We start from the raw sequence: 19,230 nt of genomic DNA, 5'->3' as shown, positions 1-19,230 counted from the left end.
TTCATGTCTTGTCTCCATAACAGGCCATAAACACAGCCAGGTTATCTGCAATTTTTAAAGAAAATAGAAAAAGTCTAAGTGTTAGAGAAGTTGAAAATATTGAACACTCTCCAGAGATGACAAGACATACAAATGTTGGTAAGGCACCTTAGCAAGAAGACAGCCATGGGGATACATATCTGATTTTAGTCAACAGCTGGCTTTAGATGAATAGGTTGTTGAGATGAATATTTTTATGATAAATGAAAGAGTCAGGGAAGAAGGCTTTCTATCAAAGGTCTCGTTTCAAGTAATTTAAATTACCATAAGGTTTATAAACTCAAAGCATAAACCAATAGACGTACACAAACCAGTAACATTATTTTACTATATGAAATATCCTCAACGGCAATGTTCTATCTGAGAAATAGATAGTCATCATCCATTACTCAAAAAAAGGAACAGGAATGACTTTTCAAATATGACTATGCATCATAAACAATGAGGTAGGCTTGGTCCTCAGCTCAAAAGTTTATGAAATATTTGACCCAAGTGACAACATTAAATGAAAATATAAATGTGATTCAGTTTTTCTGTTGACTCACGTGTAAATGCAACAGCTGGCTGTCAGATATTCTGGAAAGCCCTGCTTGCACTCCCTGGGCATGTTAATCTGCACTATCTATCTGCCTTATACATCTTTAACTCCCATCAGGCTCTTTTATTAAGAACATGAACAAAATTAAACATCATTTGTTATAATATCAGCATTTGACATTTCCCAAGCTTCTTTTTCTTAGAATATTTGAACATTGCCTTTTGCCTCTTTTCCACAGCAGCCCTGCTAAAAAAATCAGAGCACTTCACAGGACCGATATTCCATACATTGGAGTCAAATAAAAATAATAGCCAGCATTTTTATTAAATGCTTTCCCTGTGCCCAGAATTAAGCCAAGCACTTTATATACATTATCTCAATGAATATTTATTATGAGACAGTTTTTTATCATCCCTATTCCCCAAAAGTGGAAAATGGAGATTAGAGAAGTTAATAGTTAACACACACAGATAGTAAGAGAATGTACAGGTCTGGAACCCAGGTCTCTGAGTTCTACAGCCTCAGCTAAGATGCTTTAGCTCCAAAGCCACCCCCACCCCCTACTTCATCCAGATTTACTGAAGCCTTACCTGGAAAAGAGATCATCTGCTGAGCTTACAATGAAGGCTCATTGGTCCATTTTACACTTTGGGGACATATTCTGTAATATTCATCAGGTTCTTAGTATAGATATTTAAAATACACTTTAATAATTTTAAGGTAAAAAAAAAAAGAAGTCACTACTGGTATACTTCACAATTTACTAAAGCTTTGTAATACTGTGACCAAAACAAAAGAGTGAGTGAATCTTTTTTTTTTTTCCAACCATGATTCCATTTTCCAGCATTACTAAGTCTAAACAGTTACCTGAATGTAACTTGAACATAACACAATCAGAGGTGGTGGTTTTGACTATCCATGCTCACAGTACAATCATGTAGAGAAGCGAAAGTTTAAATGGGTTGGAGACTGGACAGGCTCTTTTCTAATGCCTTAAACTTACAGGTAATAAACTAAAGCAGCCGAAGGAGAAAGTTTCACATCCAATATATGTCAATTTAAGGTTTTTTCTTGTTTTGTTTTCTTACCTAAATGTCTCTTCTTGCTTTCAATCATTTTCCTATCAACAAACTTATATTTGAAATCTTATTCTATTTTAAAAATGAAGCAACATATCACTATATCAAATATTTAACATTATATTTCTCCTTGAAATTAATTTAACTCTAATTATAATAATTCAAAAAATAAGTTATTTGTTCATTCAAGTTTCAAATATTTATTAGTGATCCACTATAGGCCACTATAGTCTTATGCTAGGTACTGAAAAATCAACCTAGTTACTGACCTCAAGTATCTTAGAGAAACAGATGTGAAGACAAAAGTCACAAAGTGATATGCTATAGAGGTGAAGGTAAAATGTAGTGGGAACGTATATATAGAAAAGGAAACTTTTAGTGTGTCTAGAGGTGAGAGGTGGGAGAATGACAAGGCAAAGGTGATGCTCACTGAGCATCAGATGATGAGTACCCAGTTGCTTGGAGTTCTTGTCAGAGGGTCACATTCTGGACAGATGGACCGGTGCTCAAAGTGAGAGGCATGACAGAACTCAGCATATCTGTGAAGTAGCAACAGTTCAATGTGGTTGCAGCAGGATGTGTGATGATGCAGACTGCAGGAAATGAGCTTAGACAGTTGAAAAATTAAGGGTTTATGGATAACCCAAGGGAGCTTATAATTTTTTTCAATAATCAATGGTTTTCAAGCTGCACTCTGTTCTGCACTGGAGATACACCGCGGTACCTTCATGTCACCCAGCAACGCATGAAGGGAAGAACCTCTCTGTGGTCACTGCTTTCTTACGTTCCCGTCCCATACATTGAAACTCACATCTAATCAACTGTAGGTAATTGAGATTACACAAAATATCATTTGAAAGAGGAAAATATCATTTGAAAGTGCCCATTAAAATCAGGTATGAAAGTCACTGTTATGGGAACTAGGCAGCTGTTGAGGAATTTTTAACAGGGAAATGACAGGTTCAGATTTGCAGGTGAAAAGATCAAGAGGACCAGTTGGTGGCTGAAAAGACTAAGACTGATAAGTGAAGGTGCTGTCCCAAGTGTCCAGGTGAGAAATGGCGACAGCCTAAAGGGACAAAAGAACAAAGGAAGGGATAAATAGTAGAGAAGCTTGGGAGGTAGCACAGACAAGACCTGCTGAACTATGAGATATGGAGGGTGAGGAGGAAAGGAAAGTTACCAGCATTTCTGTCTGGGGAAATGGGTAGACAATATGAGGCTTACCTAAGAGGGAAGGATTGAGGTGGCCGGGGGCAGGAAGCGTGGAGAACCATATGGACTCAGTATTTCACATCCTGGCTTTGAGGTTCTGGGCACAACCCTATAAATATGATCAACATGCAAAAGGATGTCATCCCTGAGGTCAGGATTGAAAACTACCCTGTAGGTTCACGTTAATGCTCTCCTCAGTTCTGTGATGGAGAGTGAAGCTGCATATGGATGATCTGTCCCTGGCATGTTTTCCAGAGAGAACAGTGACACCTTCTTATACTTGTTGTTTTCATCTGAAGGGATGAAAGTCAACTAAAACAGAAGTAAGCTTAAAGTGTTCCTACATGGCCAGAAGCAGATGGAAGGATGTTGTTTTCCACTCTAGAGGCATGCATAGTGTTCTCATGCAGAAACACTGCATAAGGGGCATTCCTCACATCATGTAGTATGGCGTGACACTGTGACAATGCCACCTGGAAGTGGGGTGCTCCTCTTCCAACCATAGAAAAGCTGGAGAACTTAAAGGAGGAGAAAAAACATTTCCTTCCCTTTCCCATACAGTTTTTAAGAGCTACGTAGTACTTACATATTTCTGTTACTGCTTATCTAACTGCACTATAGTTATTCTTTCTGTTTGCCTCAGTCATTCATCTGTTAGCTCCACCAGACCAGGTACTGCAACTTTTTGATGGTTGAGTCTCTGGCCATTACACACTACCTGGCACACAGTTCTCAATAAACATTTGCTGAATGAATGAATTTAGAAGTTTTTTTTTTTTTTTTTTTTTTGGCATACAGAGGAGACAGGTCATATTCTGCTCAGCCTCAGCATAATTTTAAACCAGAGGAAAGTTTTGTTTAGCTACTGGCTCTCACTGACTGTCTTTGTTTGCTTGTTCGTTGCAACCATCTTGCTCCCTTCCTACCTCCACCCCTACTCTATTCCTCTGGTTGCCAAGGCATTGGCCTTACAATGGCCTCTTTTTTAAAAAATTTTAGGCAATGGCTGTTTCTCTTACTTGTTGCCTCTAGGCTCTGCAGGAAGTCAGCCAAATCACTGAGAGCCAATTCATAGACAGCCAATTCCCAGAACGGCAAAGTGAAAAGTGCTTATCTAGTAAGCTCGCTCCACCTAAGGGCTTAAAGCCTAGTAGTGGTTTTATTGGTGAAAGATTCAGGCAGAGGAGATGAGTCGTGTTTTGTTCTGTTTTGTCTTGTTTGCTTTTTATGAGATTAGTGAGGTCATTTGACAATACCTGTTGTCTACTTTTTAATAAGGATGAGAGTTGGCCAAAAGTTATCGTGTGAAGAAAACAGCAGGACAATTCATGTTCTACCTTTGGCCTCACCTAGCACTCCATTCATAGGCACATGCTGTCATTCTAGATGCAATTCCTGTTCTCTATCCACATATAAATGATTAGTGCATAAATAAAATGCAATCTTTCCTAAGGTCATACTGCCTTCATAACTGCTACTGCACAGATGGTGAATTACAAAGTCACTACACAGCATTAGAAGGACTACCTTCAGGAAAACTTTATGTGTCTGTCTCATGTTTTTCTTTCCATATGGAATCAGATACATTAATGTCATCAATGTAAACATCCTTGGAGTATTTATAGGTCACAGTTTTAATTCAGTCACTGATTTAAAATGATAATGAAAACATTTTAAGGTAAGAAATGCTACCATCATTTCAGGGCTTTGGATTTTGAGCATATGAAAGCATTTCTATATAATTTTTCACTCATCTTAGTCTAGTCAATTAACTTACAGAAGAAAATAGAATATTACATACATTGATACATTATAATAGGAAGCAAAATGTTCTTCCTATTCATTAGAAGTTTATTTCCATTTTTATAATCTTCTTAATATAAAACTGATTATAATTAAGGTTTGTTTTTTTCCTAACGATGCTATGATTGAAACAAAGTACTATTACTATAGTAACCAAAAAAGTAATATTAAAATAATAAAAATAATTGAATCCAAAATCATAATTAAATATCTTACATTGATTAATAGGTAATCATTATGTATAAAATGGCTAAGCACCAAAAAATAAGTTACTTACTCATGGTAAATGTCATTTGTTTGCTTGTTCTGAGTTAGTGGAAGGTACAAGTGCTGAATTAACTCACTAGATACTGAAGTTTGAAATGAAATCTGTTATTTTACAATAATAACAAAGTAAGAGGTATAATGATTTCAGAACTCCTTGAATTTAACTGCATTAATAAGATCTTGGCTTCAATGCTATGAAACACATGGCTCAGCTCCTCTGAAATAACATCTTTCATTAGGATTGAAGCATTTGCCACTGATCAAATAGTCCATTATATGGGGGTCTTTATTATAAACTGAATAGCAAGAGAGTTTGCTCCATTTCTTCCTAATCAGATAAAGAGATAGAAAGATAGACAGATAGAGGTAGAGATATTTCTAAGATAACTATTACACCATAGGCTCTGTGTATTTTGGGGTTTATGTGTTGGGATGTGTGTACTAGAATGTGTGTGTCTGTTGGTGTGTGTGCATACTAGGTTGCATGTGTGTGTGTGTGTGTGTGTGTGTGTGTGTATAGGAAGCAAGAGACAGTTCAGAGTAGTAGTTCACAGCTAGATTGTGGAGTCAGACTGCAGATGACCTGTTTGCTAATCCCAGCTTCACTACCTCCTAGGTACGTAACTTTGAGAAGGAGCTTAACCTCTCAGCAAGCCTTGCCTCTAAATGGGATTTTAAGAGAATTTCATGGACTTGTTAGAATTAAATGAGTAAATAAATGGGAAGTCTTGGAACAGTGCCTGGTTCACAGTGTTATTACTTATTGATTACCATTATTGAAATTCTTCTAACCTCTACGTGTCATGAATTTTCCTAAAAAATATTGGGTCAAATACATTGTTTAGACAGCTTTTGCACACACATATGTTTGAAAATATCACATTGCTAATAACTTCATGAATGACTTTGGTAAAATAACCTGTCTGTGATGCCATTCCTATATTTTTTTTTTTTTTTTTTGCTGTACGCGGGCCTCTCACTGCTGTGGCCTCTCCCGTTGCGGAGCACAGGCTCCGGACACACAGGCTCCGCGGCCATGGCTCGCGGGCCCAGCCGCTCCGCGGCATGTGGGATCCTCCGGGATCGGGGCACGAACCCGTGTCCCCTGCATCGGCAGGCGGACTCTCAACCACTGCGCCACCAGGGAGGCCCCATTCCTATATTTTAAAAAGGGTTACTGTGATGTCTGCCAACATTGGAGGAGGAGTTCAAGAAGAATTAATGAATCAGGCTAAAATTTCTAACAAAGAGGATGACATAATATTGATGACAAAGAAGTTGACATATTACGGAATCTCAGTTTGTATTTTTTTTTTGTGGCCTTTATGTGTTACTTTACTTGCATTTCAAAGCAAACCAACAACAAAACTGCTAAATCAGGGTTCCTTTTGAGACAGATCTTTTTAAAAAGTGTGTGGGAGAGAGTTGAAAGCAGTAAAAAATATAGGATGACATAAAGACAGAGGAAATAGATTCATCTAATTAGAAAAAAAAAATGCCAGAGAAAAGCAATACTCAAATGGTAAATTACTTTCTTTTCAATCTATTTCTTTTCATGCTCTGTAGAAAAGGAGTATTCCAGACTTCTATTATGTATGTACACATAAAATTAGGGCTCTTAAATTTGCCCCAGAATCATCCATTTTAAAATATCAGCTCTTTTTTTACTATGGTGATATATAAAGATGAGGTTGTATCTATTTGGAGTCCAGTAAAGTCCCGCTGAAAGTTTATATTTTAAATAAATCTTCACCATCCCTTATTCTATTATCATTTGCTCCTTTATTATGAGTCAAGTCCCAACATTAAAAAGCTGTTTATTTGTGGGTGAACACTTAACATTACTGAAAACATAGTGAAACAACTGAGGGATATGGGAGACTTCTCTTTCTCACAATATACCAGACTAGATGGATTAGAAAACCTGAAACTTCTCATGTGGTGCATATATATAATGGAATATTACTCAGCCATAAAAAGGAACAAAATTGGGTCATTTGTAGAGACGTGGATGGACCTAGAGACAGTCATACAGAGTGAAGTAAGTCAGAAAAACAAAAACAAATATCATATATTAACACATGCATGTGGAATCTAGAAAAATGGTACTGATGAACCAGTTTGAAAGGCAGAAATAGAGACACAGATGTAGAGAACAAATGTATGGACACCAAGGGGGGAATGTGGGGGTGGTGGGGGTGGTGGTGGGATGAATTGGGAGATTGGGATTGACATGTATACACTAATATGTATAAAATGGATGACTAATAAGGACCTGCTGTATAAAAAAATAAAATTTAATTTTTTAAAAAAAGAGAAAGAAAACCTGAAACTTCTCTAAAACGCATATTTAGACTTGCTCAAAAAGAAGAGGAACCAGCCAGGTGCCAGAAACAGAAATGTAGGCCAGTGAGCTGGTACAGAAACAAACCTTGTGCAAGGTGACTATCTGCATAACCAAGGGGCTTGGGGTTTGGCACTCTCATGGACCACAGATAATGGGGTAGCAACACCTGTATCAAAGCAGGATGCTAGAAGAACTGTATCTCTGTGAAGGGGCAGGCAAGAAAAAACAAACATACCTACGGAAACTAGAAGACAAGGACATTTTTCCAAACCACTGGTGAAGGGAAACAAAATGGTTTTCTTTCATAACTTTTTAAAAAACTTTACCTGGGTTTGGGATTCAAAGTTATAGAATCTGCACAAAATGACCATCCCAATCCAGGGAATTATAAATGCCTATCTAACAGTGAGCTAGTCATAGCACAGAAGCATCTGGAAAAAATAGAGGCCAGAAGATCTTAGGAGATTTTAAAGATTTAGATGACCTTATAATCAAAAATGACAAAATGTGTACGGAAACAAACCACTATAACTGAGTGTTACACAGAGAACAGACAGCAGGATTAGAAACTCAAGCACTTAATATAATAACAAAAGATAAACTGTGAAATAAGCACATCTAAAGTGTCTAAAAGCATAAAAAATAAACATAGAATAAGATACTGTATATAAATGCAAAAAAGTTTATAAGCAAATTAAACATCAAATTAAACAGTTAATGAGGAAAACTAGAGAAAATACATGAGGAAATAAAACAGAAACGTAAAGATTGTTAAAATATTAAAAAGTTAAGAGATGTAGATGACAGAAAAAGAAGGAACATTTAATAAAATTTCTGAGACAGAGAGGGAGGGAGGGAAGGAGACAGGAAGAATGAAAATAAGGAAAATGAAAATAAGTTAGTATTTAAAGAAAGAATGGCTGAGAATTTTCCAGAATTGACAAAAAACATGAATCCTCTGATAGAAGGGGAAAATGAGATGTGAGTGTGATTTGAAAATAAAATGCAAATCTGCGGTCATCATAATGAAATGGCCAATGACCAAAGAACATAGAAGATCTTGAAAGCAAACAGAGAGAAAAAATAGATTAGCTGCTAAAGAATCTAAGTTATGCTGACAGCTGATTTCAGACTTTTCAAATGCAACAGTAGAAACAAGAAGATAATGGATTAATATTATTAAAAGACTGAGTGGAAATGACTATTTTCCTAGAATCCTATGCCCAGTAAATTATCTAACATGAAGGAAAAAACAAATATTTTTCAAAATGAAAATAATCAGCATCTTCTACTAGTTGTTCTTAACTAAACAATTAAAGGACGTGTTTTAGGACTATGGAAACTGACCCAGAAAGGACTGAGAAGAAATGGTAAGCAAAGATATTGGGAAGCATCAGAAAATCTAAGTAAGTATTGCCAGTATAACAGAATAACTATACTAATGACCTCTTTAGGGCATATAAACCAAGATGAATGTAAAATATTGAACAATAGAGTAGTGAGCAGAATTATAACATTCTGAGACCCTTTTGTTGGTCAAGAAGCTTGTAGAAACACTTCTAGGTATGTTAAATTTGCATTTTAGAAATGTGCACTTGCAGAAATCAAGCATGCATGTCAAAAAGTAAATGCAGTCTCTAAAGAGCAAGAAAAATAGTGTGTATTTCAAACAAGTTAAGGGAACTCAACAATGAAAATCAGACATTCCTTCCTTTAAGATGCTTACTGTTGGTTGGAAAGACACAGATACCATTTCACACAAGAAAGGATAAAAATCTGTTTTATTCTAGAGAAAAACAATCTCTTTTGCCTATAGTTTAAGTCCTTTCCCCTTTACAGCCTTAGGCGAGTAAAGAGTTCCAATAAACTTACATGTTTCCTAGACTATAAAAGGCACAAGTGCTGGGCTTTGCCAAAAACACATAACAGAAACAGAATCCATTATTCAATGTATGTGCAGAGAGTTTTAACAAGTGTCTGCAAACTTGCCAATACATGTGCTTTACATTAAGTCCACCACACTCAGTCTCACTTATATCTAAAAAACAACCATCTTAAAAGCAAAATAAAGGTAACCAGAGAAATGTTTACATGGTTCCCATGCATAGTGTTTTCTGCAAAAGATACCCATCTTTGTTCCCTTGGTGTCAGCACATCAGTTTCTGAAGGCAAAAAAACATGAAGTGAAAACAGGAGGACTGCAAATAAAAAACAAATCATCCAGGCTCGACGTTCAGCCTTCCAGGGAACCATCCATCTTCATGTGTAAGGAACATAAATTCACAAGAAGATAACAGAACAACTGAAGAAATGATTATAAGTCACATTGCTGTTGAAAGAGGACATATACCCAGCAGAATCAGGACAACAGAAAGGTGATATAATTAAGAAATATAATTGTACTAAGAATAGATCAAGAGATATCGTTTCAAATAACAACAAAAACCACTAACAGGTTTTTTTGTTTGTTTCTTTTAAGAGAGGGACTAAAAAGGAAGAGAATAGATTTGTGAGCTTCTGACAAATCTGTGTTTAACAATAAGTTGTTGAGTCCATAAGAAATGGACTGAGATCTAAGGCTTTTAAGCAACAGGAAATGTGCCAGTCAGAATATTCCTGGGGAGGAATAACTTGGAGGTACATCAGAGCCCAATTCTACCTTTTGTAAAAGCAGCAGTGTGTCTCTCTTCTTTTGTTTCGATGTATGACAAGCCAGCACAACAGTTAAATAATCTTTAACACTTCCCTAATTTTTCCACAAAGCTTGAAGTCTGGGAATGAAAAATGATGCTCTCAGGAACATTATTTTTAAATGGGTATTGTGATGCGTGATCATACTTTCTCCAACTGCTCATTATAAGATGCCTGATAATGCACACCAAAGACTATTATAATGTATAAGTTACAAGTCATATTTTAAACCTGTTATTATTTGCAGTCCCAACTTACTACATGATGTTAAGAAAATCTTGCAAGATGATAGTAATGAAACTGCTTAGGAACCCAGCTATGATATCTACTATGGATCTACAAAATTCATCAATCAGCACTTTTTAAATATCTATTGCAAACAAGGAGTGCAGAGTATTAGAAGCACATATGGATCATGTGTTCAGGAAAACTGAGTACTAGGCCCATATCAGACACATAAAAGTTACCTGCTTGGGCTTAATCCCTTTATGTCTCTGTTGCCTTATTTGAAAAATGGGGGAAATAATAAGTGAATGACTTGTATACCTCATAAAGTAGAAATAAGTAGAAATCTAAGGATAGAACATAATGAAATTGGGCTGTTGACTATAAAGCAGTATATTAATTACCTGTCCAGGATGCAGGTAGCCGGTTTCCTCTACCTGTGCTGATATTCCTCTATACATGAATCTAATACCATGATGCAACTTGCATTTAAACATTTTCACCTGAAGAGACAAGCTTTAAATAAGTATAGAAACCTAATTTATTTCCAAAGTCAGACACTCGGTTTATCACATCAAAGGGAAATTATGTCTGTACAGAATTCTAAACACTTTAGCATAAAAATAAATTTTTATTCTATTTTTTTGCTAAAGGTATTTTTTATGCTATTTTTATGCTAAAGGTAAAAATGACTTTTTATCTTTTATTCATTAAATTATGGAGGGAGAGCAGATAAATGTAAAAATTACAATGGATTATAAACTTTTGAACTTGATTTTCAGTCTGCTTTACCTTCATCACTAAACTACTGTCCAAGATACTAAATCTCTGGGCCATGATCCAGTTTGTTTGTCTCTTATTAACAGCTTTATTAAGGAATAATTTGCATAAGATAAAATTCACCCATTTAAGTGTAGAATTCTTTTAGTAAATGATTTTTAGTAAATTTACAGATTTGTACAATCATCACCATAATCCAGCTTTAACATTTCCATCACCCCAAAAAGACCTTGCATGCTCCTTTGCAGTCAATCCCTATTATAACCTTTAGTCACAGGACCCCAACACTCTACTTTCCAGCTCCGTCAAGTTGCTTTTTCTTTTTTCAGTTAATTTTTATTGGAGTATAGTTGATTTACTGTGTTGTGTTAGTTTGTCAATTTGCTTTTTATGGACATTTCATATAAATAAAATCATACACTATGTGGTCTTTTCTATCTGCCTTCTTTTATTTAGCATACTGTTTTTGAGGTTCATGCTTGTAGTATGTATCAGTAGTTGGTTACTTTTTATTGTTGAATAATATTCTATTACATGAATAGTTTATGTTTTATCTAATAATTGGTCAATGAACATTTGAATTGTTTCCAGTTTTTGGCTATTATGAGTAATGCTGCTCTGGACATCATAGTCCAGTTTCAGTATGTAGTGCTTACTCAGCCTTGGGGAAATTGGTATGCAGATACACAAAGCTTAAATTTAGACTTTCCAGGTGCTCCATTGTTCTAAAGTTTCCACGTGAAGAGAGAACAGAATTGTAAAGTGTTTAAGAGCACAGATTCTGGAGTTCTAGAGTTGGGTTCCTTGGGTTTGTAAACCAATTTGAAATCGTACATTCTAAGTAAGGCAAGTCATTCACTAACTTCCTTGGTTTCCTTTAGTAACCTTGGTTTCCTTTAGTAACTGTAGAATGGGGATAATGACAATGGCTCCTTTATAAGTTTAAAGTGAGGGTACGATGATGCAAAACACACTTAGCAAAGTGCTTACTAGATGTTAACTATGCACCAAATCATCATTAAATAATTTTTAAGAGATTAGTAATGCTATTAAAATAAAATATTTCGAAGATTTCTGAATCTATTTTCCAACTAAGAGATACAAGTCTTATTCTTGCTTAATATAGTTTAATTATCAAGCACAAACACCATGAGTTTTTATATGGAGGGTAGCAAAATACCTCTTTTTCTGTCTGGCCATTACTACATAGTCATTGACTGGGGAATAGTCTCTAATAACCTCTTGCTTCTAGATAGAGAACATCACTGGATTCAAAGTAGCAGAATTAGATTTTTACCATAGAAAAACCATTCTTCCTGCTATCAATCCTCTTGAATGTGACACATGATAGACACATGAGAAGAAAGGGAATAAAAAATAAATAGAAAAGCAATGAAATGGCTTCTATAACTTAATTTAATTATTTAACAATATATAGTGCATATTATGGGCCAGGAAGAGTTCTGAATTATTTTAAAATAATAATGAATTTAATTTTCATAACAACCTTATGAAATAATCTATTAATTATCCTCAATTTCAGTTGAGATAACAAGGCACAGAGAGGTTGAGTAATTTGACCAAGGTCACACAGCTAGAGAGTACAAAGCTGAGCTTCAAACCAGGCACCCTAGCTCTAGCGTTTAGTTCATGCCACTATGCTTTGTTACCTCTCTTAGTAGAAGACAGAACATCTGACTAAAGTGGACAGATTCCCAGAAAAGACAACTAGAAGCACAATCAGTTTTGTTCTGCACACAGACCCATTTTCTTTAATCATATTATTTGGTTTACTTTAAGTCACAGGGAAATGCTTCTTTCAAAGATGTGTAAAAGAAGGAAGGCATAAATTAAAACTCACTTTCGGTTTCATCTTAAACTCTCTTGCCCATTTTATGTAAATGTAATACTAAAAAGTCAAGCTTTTCAAGTTCATACATGAGGTTCTTTAAATGCCTGAAAGGATCCCTAAGCTAACCATATGAACATACTCTGTAATCAATCACTCTATCTGTGAATTGATAGAGTAATAGACCCTCTGTGGAAAACATTCTCAATTTTTAAAAAATCTTGTGTAATTTATATGGTTCTTGGAAGATCATAGTCTATATCAATATTTTCAACTTTTTAATTATTCAAACATTAGGTACATACTTGTAAAAGATAAAAGCTTCATATAAGTGAAATGCAGCTCTACATTAATATTTTAAAGAATTTGAAAAGTTCTGATATATATAAGCCTGACTAAATTTGTTTAATGCAGCACTCAAACTATTAAAATAATGGAGTCTACTTTTCCTCTATATAACACCATTTTACCTATATTGGAAAATAGCGCTAAAAAGTGCTCTAGACATCTAAGCAATCCATAACCTATTAATGTAATTATTTCTTATTCTTCTGATGAAACCTTATTCCAATACAGTCTTTGAGGTCTGAGTCATGAGAAAGATGACAATAATATATGATAGCATGAGTAAGTGTAAAGATGATAAAGAACAGAGTAACATTCATTAACATTATTACGGGCTTATCACACTGCAGACATTGTGTTCTACATGTTTCATCTCACCTAATGCTCAAAACAATTCCAAAAGGTGAGTATTTATTCATTAATTCTCATTTTACAAAAGAAGAACTTAGTAACGTGCCAGAGCACACACATTAAAGAGGTGAAGCTGGGCTTCAAATTCAGGCATTCCAAACTCAGAATTCATATTTCAACAATTACACTTAACTTAACAATTACACTTAATTCCACTCTGTCCCAGGCAATCATTTCACTTACATGTGTAGAATCCCTATTACTAGGAATAAACTAGGAAATAAACATTACATAAAACTACCAAGGAAAATCTAGGAAACAGCAGGTATGGTTTATTCATCACAATGTGTTTATGTTTACTCTTGATACATTTGTTATTATAAAACCTTTCCACATTTGTATGTCGCTTCTTCTCTTTAGTAAGGAGTCTGATGATTAGAACCTTTTCTCTTCTTCCCTATCCTAAAACAACTGCAGTGACAGCATATTTTCAAATAGTGATATATTCTGTAAATAGTTGAAAATAATAAAATGTCTCTGCAGTCAAAGCTCTATTTCATATTACCTTTCATTTTTCTTTGGAAGGATCATTCGTACATTAATACTTAATTCCAAGATATAAAACGTGTTGTGTTTGTGAGTGAACAGTATGTGTTTTTTTTTTGTTTGTTTGTTTTCTCCCTACTGCATACTTTTCAAAGTGCTAACATTAAGTTTCTATAAATCAAATTCTATTTTGACATATGGCCTTTTAAATGGCAAAAAGGAAATCATGAAAAAAGCACTAGATTTAAAGACTGCAAAAAGTTGCTAAAATATGGAATGCCAATTTCCAAGAAATGCACATTTTTCATGCTTTGTTCTCAGAAGACAGTATCAAAGTAATGAGTAAGACATTTCTTCAGCTCGCTGTAGCTTCTTTATTTCTTGGTAACCTCTTTAAAGCATCTGAGCATGTAAAAAGAAGAACAAATGGATCTGCAGAGAGAATTTTTTTCTTTCACTACATATCAATACTTATTGTGCCATGACTTTTCTAGATGTTGAGGACCCAGTAATGAAAAGGGCAGATGAGGCCACTGCACTTAAGGAAGTTACATTTGACAGGCAGGAACAGTCAACAAATAAGAAAGCAAATACAGGGCTTCCCTGGTGGCGCAGTGGTTGAGAGTCCGCCTGCCGATGCAGGGGACACGGGTTCGTGCCCCTATCCCGGAAGATCCCACATGCTGCGGAGCGGCTGGGCCCGTGAGCCATGGCCGTGGAGCCTGTGTGTCTGGAGCCTGTGCTCCGCAACGGGAGAGGCCACAGCAGTGAGAGGCCCACGTACAGCAAAAAAAAAAAAAAAAAAAAAAAAAAAGAAAGCAAATACATAACAAGATATCACAGAGTGGTGAGTGCCGTGAAGAAAACTACAGACAGCACTATGAAAGATAGTGGTATGTCAGGAGGGTAAGTGCATGAGAGGGATTTAGAGGCACAAACAGGGACAGCCAGAGCTCAGGCTGAGTGGTCAGCAAAAGTACTTCTGAAAAAGGTAACACAGGAACTGACACTAAAAAGAAGAGAAAGAGCCAGCTATGTGCATGCTAATTGCAAAGGCCCAGAAGAAGAAATGAGTTTGGCAAGCCCAAGGAACCCAAAGAATAGCTTGCATAGGAGAGTGCCAGGCAGGGGCACTGGAGACCAGTAAGAGATGAGTTCTGGGGTTAGAAGAGATTACAGTGGATGGATCACAAGGTAAAGAGACTAAAGGAGCTCTAGTAGCAATGAGGAGCTGCTAAAGTTTTCCATGTGAGATGACACTGAACCTTTCACATTTCAAAAATCTGACTTTTGCTGCTCTGAGGAAAATGGATTATAGGAGGGCAAAGGAAGAAGCAGAATCTGGTTAGAAATTTGTGTAAAGGCAGTCTAATTAACCTAAATATCCATCGATGGATGAATGGATAAACAAGATGTAGATATACACAATGGAATATTACTCAGCCATAAAAAATAATAATACCATTTGCAGCAACATGGATGGACCTAGAGATTGTCATACTGAGTGAAATTAAGTCAGACAAAGACAAATATCATATGATATCACTTATATGTGGAATCTAAAAGAATGGTACAAATGAACTTATTTACAAAACAGAAATAGATCACGGATGTAGAAAACAAACTTATGGTTACCAAGGGGGAGGGGAGGAGGGGTAAATTAGGAGATAGGTGTTGATATATACACACTACTATATATAAAATAGATAACTAATAAGGACCTACAAGTGGGGAACTCTACTCAATACTCTGTAATGGCCTATATGGGAACAGAATCCAAAAAAGAGCAGATATATGTATATGTATAAGTGATTCACTGCACTGTACAGCAGAAACTAACACAACACTGTAAATCAACCCTACTCCAATAAAAATTAATTAAAAAAGTAAAAGATGAGGGTAGCTTAGATGGGCACAGTGGAGATGGTGAAAGAAGGATTTAAAATGTATTTTGGAGGCATATTTGACAAAACTTTCTGAAAGACTGGACGTGAGGGGTGAATGAAAGGGAGGAAGCAAAAATGATGCCAAGAGTTTTGGCCCAGGCAACTGGGCCAAACTGGTTAGATGATGGAGGAAGTTATGACATAGAAGAAACTAAACAAGAAATTTCTGGGTCTAAGTATTGATTCTTAAGTTTTGCTTTCGATATCTGAAATGGCAAGTAAACATCCAATGAAGATGATGAGTGGTTCAGGAAAAAGTTTAGGGCAGGAGAAAAAACTTGGGAGTCACTCACATATACTTGGTGTTTAAAGCTATGGGACTAGATGAAATCAGCATGGGAGTCAGGGGTGGGGAGGGAGAGGACAAGGAAGGGAGGGTGGGAGGGAGACAGAGAGAGAGAGCAAGTGAGCATGGGTGTATGCACAAGTACTCAGACTAAATATCTGGGCTACTTTTAGATGCTAAGGAAGCAAGAAGGATTCAGCAAAAAACACTAAGGAGAGGTAGTCAATGAGGTAGAGGGGAAATGTAAATTCACCTGTTGCATGAACAGAACCTTCACAGATAACATTCTAACAACCATAACCAAAAAGTGCTCTCTGGCAGTTTTCACCTACAGCATTGCTATTGTAGCAAGTTCGCTGACCTACATCATAGGACTACTTGTTTGCCAGTTAAGGTTGGATGTAAACAATACTTCCCTAGAATAATTTCCACAGTGTTTTGATTTAACAACGAAATCAAGCAACCCCATCTCACAAGCACACTTCCCCCCAGGTTACCAATCACTGCACTTATCTGGGGGAGAACTGCAACAGAACCATGAACCTGACCTTCCTGTTTCACCATTGTGCCCGCTGGCCTTGCTGTCACTGTGCTCCATAATTCTTCGCGGTTATCATATTAAAGGTCATTTTTGGGACAAATAAATTTAAGATAAGTTTCGTTCCGTGTTTTCTTCTGGATTTGCACAATCTTGCAAAAGTTCTCATAGGTATTTCTCCTATTCTTTTCATTTCACCAACTAAATCAGTAGACTTTGCCATGGCTTGCCCATTCACTTCTATAGAAATTCCAATGTCTATTAATACTTATTTCAGTTTTTGAGCCACTTTAAGTTTAGCTTCTTTCTACTGTCACTATTCATCCTTATTTCATAAACTCAGTTTATTACTTTGTATGCTCTCTCTGATTTACCTCCAACTCACTTGTCTTATCTTGTTTATCTTTTTAACTTTTCTGCTACATTCTGAACATATCAAGGGCAGAATTGTGTCTTACTAATCTTCACATCTCTTATTTCTAGCATGGTGCCCAGTACAAAATGCATGTGCAATAAGTGCTGAATGAATGAATTAATTAATTAGTCTACTAGATTAGTTCAAATTTTTCTTTTTTCAGTTTGACAAAAATGATAAAGATATAAAAAGACCGTTTTATTATATTTTAAATTAGACCTTTAGGAGAAATTTTCCTATTGCTGAGATTCACCGGTCCCCCAAATTTTCCTACCTCCCTTTTATTTGGATATGTAATTTTCATTAGTATGCTAGCATAATAACAAGTTATTTTGAGTGACAACTGCTATTCAATTGACCTATGATATATATATATATATTTTTTTAATTCTCAGGAACTACGAGTGTGGTTAAACGCAACAGCAACATTAAATGTTGGATTTTCTCTTTTGCTCAACGTAGCAAAAATTCTTATATTTTAAAATTTGAAGCACCTACAATTATTATGGAAAGACACTGCAAATCTTATACTACTATTTTTACTAGTCACCTGTCAACTTTGTAATTACTTCAACAGTGAATTTACCATTTTTAATCAACTAAACTCTGCTGAAGAAGTTAAATATTAGCACTGAATATTTTTTCTAGAAACATTATGAGTTTGAGAGGTTCTATCACAGTCTGACAAGTACACCAGAAGTATAAAGGCTGCAAATGCTTCACTGGAAAGAGACAGATATTGTTTGGATGTAGATAATCGAGATTTTATTTCAATGAAAAAATGTTGAGCCTACAGTGCTCTGTTTTTTCTGCAAAACTCATGTCAACAGAATACATGAAACTAAATCCTTAATTCTATGGTCCATTTAGTCAGCTGAAGGTCTTGGGAACTCAGATTAAATAAATGACTTGCAAAATATTAATGAGCAAATTAATATTAGAGATAGAATTTGAATTTGAGAAATCTTCATTTCTGGTCTTACATTATTTTCACCACGTAATCTGATCTTAGATAAGTCATATAGCTAAATGGTGAGTTCATATTACTTATAAAGAAGGAAAGGAAAATGAAAAAGAAATTATAAGTATTTCTCCATAGCTCAGGCCTATCAATATAGACATAGACAGATTCTTTTAATCTCTTTATCCTGATTTAGTCAACAACTTATCCTTACTTTCCTTTCCGTATATTTTTACATTTACATAATGCTCTATACTTTCTAATTTACTTACGTCTAAAGTAGAATTTGATTAAGAAGACAAGTGTAGCTTAATTCCAAATAACATTTCCTCTTATTTTCCAATTAGGACATGTAAAGATAAAGACTTAATTCACGGCACAGCTCCTAACTATTAAAAACAGTATGATTGGGCTTCCCTGGTGGCGCAGTGGTTGAGAGTCCTCCTGCCGATGCAGGGGACACGGGTTTGTGCCCCGGTCCAGGAAGATCTCACATGCCGCGGAGCGGCTGGGCCCGTGAGCCATGGCCGCTGAGCCTGCAAGTCCGGAGCCTGTGCTCCACAACGGGAGAGGCCACAACAGTGAGAGGCCCACCGTACCACAAAAAAAAACCAAAACAAAACAAAACAAAAAAAAAACCCAGTATGATTGTTACAATTCCACAAATGAAAATAGTTTACCAAGTACATTATTGAATTCACTGTACACTAATATAGCAAGTTTATTTAATAAGCTCTCAAGTACAAAATCAATACTACTCAGAGGAATTCACTTCAAATAGAGTATTCCCAAATGAATGAGAAAAGTATGTAACTGTTTAAAGAAAAACAGTGATTGTAAACATGTCAATATATCCCCAATATTTGACAGTGTCCAGATATCTTTTATTTTTGGTTTTAGATAGAATAAATTCACTCTTCGAATTAAATATTTGATTGATCACAGCATCTCTCAGATTTATCTAGATGTGGAAAAATTTAGTTTCATATTAACACAAATGATAAATAGA

At 35.6% G+C, this 19,230-nt stretch overlaps 1 protein-coding gene across 3 annotated transcripts in view; it reads right to left on the bottom strand.

Moving 5' to 3' along the window:
• The window catches only part of PRR16 (proline rich 16), a 172,649-nt gene that overhangs the window by 33,077 nt on the left and 120,342 nt on the right, over window positions 1-19,230 (bottom strand). The window contains exon 1 of one of the 3 annotated variants that reach the window (XM_060091881.1): window positions 2,884-2,945. The exons of the other annotated variants lie outside the window; for them this stretch is intronic. The gene's annotated coding sequence lies outside the window, so the exon portion shown is untranslated. Of the gene's footprint in view, window positions 1-2,883; window positions 2,946-19,230 lie in introns of those variants that run through there. 3 annotated transcript variants of the gene reach the window in all.

Source organism: Mesoplodon densirostris, chromosome 3 (assembly GCF_025265405.1).
Source record: "Mesoplodon densirostris isolate mMesDen1 chromosome 3, mMesDen1 primary haplotype, whole genome shotgun sequence".
Taxonomy (NCBI): Eukaryota; Metazoa; Chordata; class Mammalia; order Artiodactyla; family Ziphiidae; genus Mesoplodon; species Mesoplodon densirostris.
Note: the sequence above shows the minus strand (reverse complement) of the source record. Positions and strands in the feature narration are given on the sequence as shown.